The sequence below is a fragment of the Neophocaena asiaeorientalis genome, unplaced genomic scaffold (assembly GCF_003031525.2).
Source record: "Neophocaena asiaeorientalis asiaeorientalis breed wild unplaced genomic scaffold, Neophocaena_asiaeorientalis_V1.1 scaffold59, whole genome shotgun sequence".
NCBI lineage: Eukaryota > Metazoa > Chordata > Mammalia > Artiodactyla > Phocoenidae > Neophocaena > Neophocaena asiaeorientalis.
In genome coordinates, this window is record NW_020174268.1 from 803,939 (window position 1) to 811,998 (window position 8,060).

The 8,060-nt window shown below is 38.5% G+C and overlaps 1 non-coding gene across 1 annotated transcript; it reads left to right on the plus strand.

Moving 5' to 3' along the window:
• Nucleotides 1–3,005: 3,005 nt before the first annotated feature.
• On the plus strand, nt 3,006–3,112 carry LOC112406706 (U6 spliceosomal RNA). Its single transcript, XR_003004606.1, has one exon. It is a non-coding gene; the product is annotated as a U6 spliceosomal RNA (small nuclear RNA).
• Nucleotides 3,113–8,060: the final 4,948 nt, after the last annotated feature.

The following is an 8,060-nucleotide window of genomic DNA, read 5'->3' on the forward strand; positions in this document are numbered from 1 at the left end:
CATGAACTTTAAAATATTCCTCATTACTTCCTGAACACGGGTGATTATGATTCTTTAATTTTGTTTTGACTGAAATCATAAAGCAAAGGCATGGATATACTGCAAGTTGCAGCCACACCATATGCATAAACAATCCATATCTCTAAGCAAACCTTTTATAGCCTAAATAAGTCTAGAAGACAATGAGAGGAGTAAGTAAGTTAGATTTAAAAGCAAGATTTGATCTGTAGCTCAAGGAATTCAGAGCAGAAAGAGAGCCTGTTCATTCTATTACCAGGACCACAGCTGACAATTTTTCAACCTTATCACATATCTCAAAACAACAGAGCATAATTCCCACCTTGAACTAAATTGTCTGAAGAAATTTAGTACTACTCTGCTTCTCTCAAGTCCAAATAACTTGCTTAACTGTACAATTTAGTCTCCCCAAAATAAGGAGAGAAGAAAATTCTCTTCTGGTCCATTCTCTAGCCTTCAGGGATACTGCTAAGATAAAGCTTCCCAGAGATTTCTAACATAACTGTTTGTGTTGGACAAAAACCATGTGTCATCTCTGTCAGAATATCCCACACCAATTCCTATGGAAAAGAAGGAACGAATCAATATTCATGAAATCCTTGTTACATTTGGTCAAGTTCTGTTGGAGACAGAGTCAAGAAAGTTCATCTCTCCTCCTTTGGAAATCTACAGTGACCATCACTGGAGCTTCCATGCACCAAACTTCCCACTGACAAGAGTAAGAGGTAAGCTAATTAAATAAAGTTTGGAACATGCTGCTTAATTTCTTCATCAAAAGGCCCTCCCTTGTTTTGTGCATATTTGTTCAATGGAATTACCTTGCGGCTCTAACTATGCCACACTGGTGATTGCTTTAAAAGATGTGTTACCTTCTCTTTTCTAATGACTCTTCACTCTTTCCCTGGGTACTACTGTCATACGATTTTAAATATTATCTGTATGCTGATGATGCCCGAATCTCAAATCTCCATCCCTGATTTTCGCTTGACTTCCAGACTTTTATATGCAACTTCCCACTTGATGTATCCATTAGGATGAGGAATAGAAATCTCAAACATGAGCCTTTTAAAAACAACTCTTGATTTCCATCCTATACCTATTTTTCTCACAAGCATCTGCTCACTTGCTCAAGCCCCAGATCTAGGATTCATCCTTGATTATTTCTTTGCTTCTCCATCAGCAACTGCTGTCCAACTGGCCTCCAAAATGAATAATGAACAAGTAAAAACTTAAATTAATATTAATTAACATAGTGATAAGTGTCATGAAGACTATGAATCGGGGTGATATTAGAGGAAGGAGTGGGGTTGTACTTTTGGTAGGGTAGTCAGGGAAAGCCTTTTTAAAAAATATTTATTTTTGGCTGCATCGGGTCTTAGTTGTGGCACACGGGATCTTCATCGCAGCATGCGGGCTCTTTGTTGCAGTGCACAGGCTTCTCTCGAGTTGTAGCGTGTGGGCTGCAGAGTGCATGGGCTCTGTAGTTGTGGTGCATGGGCTATGGTGCTGTGGCTCGCAGGCTCTCTAGTTGTGGCGCACAGGTTTAGTTGCCCCATGGCATGTGGGATCTTAGTTCCCCAACCAGGGATTGAACCCGTGTCCCTTGCACTGGAGGGCGGATTCTTAACCACTGGACCACCAGGGAAGTCCCAGGGAAAGCCTCTTTAGGAAGGTGAAAATTCTGTCATCTGGACATCTGGATGGAGACGTCCATTCCAGGCAGAAGCAGCAACTCTCAGGAAAGAAAGAAGGCTGCTTTGAATGAGGGGGAAAGTACCATAACCTCTGGTTGCAAAGGGAGATAGGAGTCAACTCCTATGAGACACTTTAAGCCAAAATAAGGACTTTGGAGTTTACCTACCCAAGTGCAATAGCAAGTCATCAGCAGGCTTTAACCTGGGGATGACAAGATATATTTTATTTTTAGAAGATCACTCAAGATCCTCAGACAACATTAGCTGAATTCAGTTGCTTCCTTCCATTACCATCACTTCCACACACAGATACTATTGATCCAACTGAAAACACACAGAAATGCTGTGTAAAAGCACAGAGCAATAATAGAGAATACATAATCAACTCAGAAGAAGGAAGGAAAGAAAAGGAGAGCAAGGAAGAGAAAAGCCTTAAGAAACCAAGATGAAAAAAGAACTCAATCACTGAGTGGTAATTCTAATAACTGTTGAGAAGCCCAAGGCGGCATGGGTATGGATATCAGCCCTGGATGCTAGAGCTGGGAACAGTCAGATGGCGGTGGGAGAGGGGTCGTAGGAGGGGTGTGTTCTACCGTGAAGGTAGGAAAAGGAGATATGGCCCAGGGGCAGTGTGAGGTAGGAAAAAATTCCTGCACAGAGCAAAGTTCCTGAAAGAATTTCCCTGTCTGGATAAAGAGGACTAGAAGAGCTCTACCCATCAGCTCAGGGAAGAGAAAAGGAAGCTTACAAATTGCTGGGAATTTAAATGGAAAACAAATAAAATCTTTCATGAAATTGAAACCCCACACGAGAAATGGCATCAGAAGTTACAATGCATAGGGAGTGTAATAAACTCAAGGCAAGAGGATATTATAAAAATTTCTCTACTACTGCTGAACCCCTGAAGCCCAAGCAAAAGTGAATGCAAAATTGAGCCACATGGGAGTGCTTGACTTACATGGGGAAAACAACCCCAGTTTAACAAGCGTTCACAATAAAAAATTACAAACCACACAAGAAATAAAACCATTTGAAGGAGAAGAGCAGACACAACCATTAATAGACTTAATACCACACATTGTAGAGTAGTTGACAAAATCTGAAAGAGATTATAAAATAAGAATGGAAACTAAAATCAAAGAGCTGGCACTAGGAAAAAGAAGAGACAAGTTGAAAACAAAAACCAAACACATACTGCTTTAAACATTAAAAAAATTACTTATGCCATAACAATCTTAAGAAAGAAGCACAAAGATGGAGGTCTCACACTTCCTGACTTCAAAACATATTACAGTGCTCGCTATGGCAGCACATATACTAAAACTGGAATGATACAGAGAAGATTAGCATGGCCCCTGTGCAAGGATGACACACAAATTAGTGAAGCGTTCCATGTTTTTCCAGGCCTTAGCGAGAAGAGAGCAGCATCCTAGACGGCCCACGAAAATGATCAGTTGCCAGAGCTGCCAGTGTCCCAGACCTCACAGTGAGCCACAGCGACCCCCCTGCCTTCACAGGTGACCCTCCGACACTAACAGGTCCACCCACCCACAGCCCATCACCTTCTGCATTTCCTCCGTGACCTCCTGCTTCAACTCTTACTCGTCTCTCATCTTCCTCACAGCAACCAGCCATACTGATCTTCCTCAAATCAGAGACTAATCTCAACATTCACAGAAAGATAGACAAGATAAAAAGTCAGAGAGCTATGTACCAGATGAAGGAACGAGATAAAACCCCAGAAAAACAACTAAATGAAGTGGAGATAGGCAACCTTCCAGAAAAAGAAATCAGAATAATGATAGTGAAGATGATCCAGGACAAATAATAATACACTTGAAGGAATCAATAGCAGAATAATTGAGGCAGAAGAATGGATAAGTGAACTGGAAGACAGAACGGTGGAATTCACCGCCACAGAACTGAGTAAAGAAAAAAGAATGAAAAGAAATGAAGACAGCCTAAGAGATCTTTGGGACAACATTAAACGTGACAACATTTACATTATAAGGGTGCCAGAAGGAGAAGAGAGAGAGAAAGGACCCGAGAAAATATTTAAAGAGATTATAGTTGAAAACTTCCCTAACATGGGAAAGGAAATAGGCACCCAACTCCAGGAAGTGCAGAGAGTCCCAGGCAGGATAAACCCAAGTAGAAACATGCGGAGACACGCAGTAATCAAATTGACAAAAATTAAAGACAAAAAAAATTATTGAAAGCAACAAGGGAAAAACGACAAATAACATACAAGGGAACTCCCATAAGGTTAAAAGCTGATTTCTCAGCAGAAACTCTACAAGCCAGAAGGGAGTGGCATGATATATTTAAAGTGATGAAAGGGAAGAACCTACAACCAAGATTACTCTACCCAGCAAGGATCTCATTCAGATTCGACAGAAAAACCAAAAGCTTTACAGAAAAGCAAAAGCTAGGAGAATTCAGGACCACCAAACCAGATGTACAACAAATGCTAAAGGAACTTCTCTAAGTGGGAAACACAAGAGAAGAAAAGGACCTACAAAAACAAACCTAAAACAATTAGGAAAATGGTAACAGGAACATACATATCGATAATTACCTTAAACGTGATTGGATTAAATGCTCCAACCAAAAGACACAGGCTTGCTGAATGGATACAAAAACAAGACCCATATATATGCTATCTACAACAGACCCACTTGAGACCTAGGGACACATACAGACTGAAAGTGAGGTGGGGAGATGGAAAAAGATATGCCATGCAAATGGAAATCAAAAGAAAGCTGGAATAGCAATACTCATATGAGATAAAGTAGACTTTAATATAAGGAATGTTACAAGAGACGGACACTACATAATGATAAAGGGATCAATCCAAGAAGAAGATACAACATTTATGAATATATATGCACCCAACATAGAGCACCTCAGTACATAAGGCAACTGCTAACAGCTATAAAAGAAGAAATTGAGATAAAGGGATCAATCCAAGAAGAAGATACAACATTTATGAATATATATGCACCCAACGTAGAGCACCTCAGTACATAAGGCAACTGCTAACAGCTAGAAAAGAAGAAATTGCCAGTAACACAATAATAGTGGGGGATTTTAACACCTCACACCAATGGACAGATCATCCAAACAATTTACAAGGAAACACAAGCTTTAAATGACACAATAGACCAGACAGATTTAATTGATGTTTATAGGACATTCCATCCAAAAACAGCAGACTACACTTTCTTCTCAAGTGCTCATGGAACATGTTCCAGGAGAGATCATATCTTTGGTCACAAAACAAGCCTTGGGAAATTTAAGAACACTGAAATCGTATCAAGTATCTTTTCCGACCACAACACTATGAGACTAGATATCAATTACAGGAAAAAATCTGTAAAAACTACAAACACATGGAGGCTAAACAATACATTACTAAATAACCAAGAGATCACTGAGGAAATCAAAGAGGAAATCAAAAAATACCTAGAGACAAATGACAATGAAAACATGATGATCCAAAACCTATGGGATGCAGCAAAAGCAGTTCTAAGAGGGAAGTTTACAGCAATACAAGCCTACCTCAAGAAACAGGAAAAGTTTCAAATAAACAATCTAACCTTACAGCTAAAGGAACTAGAGAAAGAAGACCAAACAAAACCCAAAGTTAGCAGAAGGAAAGAAATCATAAAGATCAGAGCACAAATAAATGAAATAGAAGCAAAGAAAACAATAGCAAAGATAAATAAAACTAAAAGCTGGTTCTTTGAGAAGATAAACAAAATTGATAAACCATTAGCCAGACTCATCAAGGAAAACAGGGAGAGGACTCAAATCAATAAAATTAGAAATGAAAAAGGGCTTCCCTGGTGGCACAGTGGTTGAGAGTCCGCCTGCCAATGCAGGGGACATGTGTTTGTGCCCCGGCCTGGTAAGATCCCACATGCCGCGGAGTGGCTGGGTCCGTCAGCCATGGATGCTGGGATTGCGCATCTGAGCCTGTGCTCCGCAACAGGAGAGGCCATGGCAGTGGGAGGCCCATGTACCACAAAACAAACAAAAAAAAAGCCCGCATACCGCAAAAAAAAAAAAAAGGATGTGATACATATATATACTGGAATATTACTCAGCCATAAAAAGGAATGAAATTGGGTCATTTGTAGAGACGTGGATGATTCTAGAGACTGTCATACAGAGTGAAGTAAGTCAGAAAGAGAAAAACAAATATCATATATTAATGCATATATGTGGAACACAGAAAAATGATACAGATGAACCGGTTTGCAGGGCAGAAATAGAGACCCAGATGTAGAGAACAAACGTATGGACACCAAGGGGGGAAAGTGGCCAGGGGAGGGGAGTGGTGGTGTGATGAACTGGGAGGTTAGGATTAACATACATACACTAATATGTATAAAATGGATAACTAATAAGAACCTGCTATATAAAAAACTTAAAAATAAATACATTTTTAAAAAACATATTACAAAGCTGCAGTAATTAAAGCAGTATGGTTCTGGCATAAAGACAGACATATTAAACCAATGGAACAAAACAGCTTAGAAGTAGACCTACACATCTATGGTCAAATGATCTGTGATTAGGGTGCCAAGACTATGCAATGGGGAAAGGATAGTCTCTTCAACAAATATGCCTGGAAAACTGGATATCCACAGACAAAAGAATGAATTACACATCTATGGTCAAATGATCTTTGATAAGGGTGCCAAGACTATGCAATGGGAAAGGATAGTCTCTTCAACAAATATGCCTGGAAAACTGGATATCCACAGACAAAAGAATGATATTGGACCCTTATTCTACACCATATACAAAAAATAAATTCAAAATAGATGAAATATTTAAATGCAAGAGATGCAACTATAAAACTCCTAGAATAAAACACAGGGAAAGCTTCATAACATTGGGGTCAGCAATGATTTCTTGGACATGATAACAAAAGAAAAAACAGACAAGTGGGACTACATAACTAAAAAGCTTTTGTGCAGCAAAGGAAACTATCAACAGAGCAAAAAAACAATCCACAGAATGAGAGAAAACATTTGTAAACTATATATCTGATAAGGAGTTAATATCCAAAATATATAAAAACTCCTACAACTCAAGAGCAAAAAACAATGTCTTTTTTTTTAATGGGCAAAGGACTTGAATAGACATTTCTCCAAAGAAGACATACATGTACCCAACAGGTACATGAAAAGATTCTCATCATTAATCATCAGGGAAATGCAAATCAAAAGAACAACACAGTATCACCTCACACCTGTTTGGATGGCCATTCTCAAAAAACAAAACAAAACAACAAAAAGTTAACAAGCATTGGACGTGGAGAAACTGGAAAGTTGTGCACTGTTGGAGGAAATGTAAATTGGTGCAGCCACTATGGAAAACAGAGTGGAAGTTCCTCAAAAAATTAAAAATAGAACTATCATATGATCAAGCGATCAAAATCAAAAGAACAACACAGTATCACCTCACACCTGTTTGGATGGCCATTCTCAAAAAACAAAACAAAACAACAAAAAGTTAACAAGCATTGGATGTGGAGAAACTGGAAACTTGTGCACTGTTGGAGGAAATGTAAATTGGTGCAGCCACTATGGAAAACAGAGTGGAAGTTCCTCAAAAAATTAAAAATAGAACTATCATATGATCAAGCGATCACACTTCAGGATATTCATCAAAAAAAAAAATGAAATCGGGATCTCAAAGAAGCATCTGCACTCCCATGTTCACAGCAGCATTATTCACAATAGCCAAGAGGTGGAAACAACCTCTTGTTGTTTCATGGACAAATGAAAGAATAAATTGTCCATGGACAAATGAAAGAATAAAGAAAATATGGTACATACATGCAGCAGAGTACTATTCGGCCTTTAAAAAGAAAGAAATCCTATCATCATTTACTACAGCATGAATAAACTTTGAGGACACAATGCTAAGTGCAATAAGCAAGTCAACAAGAAGGGCAAATACTGCATGATTCCAATCACATGAGGTATCTAAAGTAGTCAAACTCATGGAAGCAGAAAGTAGAATGGCGGTTGCCAGTGGCTTGGGGCAGGAGAAGAAATGAGGAGTTATTGTTCAATGGGTATAGAGTTTCAGTCTATGAAAAACTTGATAAAAGATGAAAAAGTTCTAGAGATCTACTGTATAACATTGCACATAAAACTAGAAGTACTGTGCTGTACACTTAAAAATTTGCTAAGAGAAAAAAAAATTTGCTAAGAGAGTAGATTTCATGTTATGTGTTTTTTTAGCACAGTAAAAAATTTTAGGGACACATCTACATCTTAATAAATGATTTTATAACCAAGAAATTATTCATTAAAATTTTTAAATTCA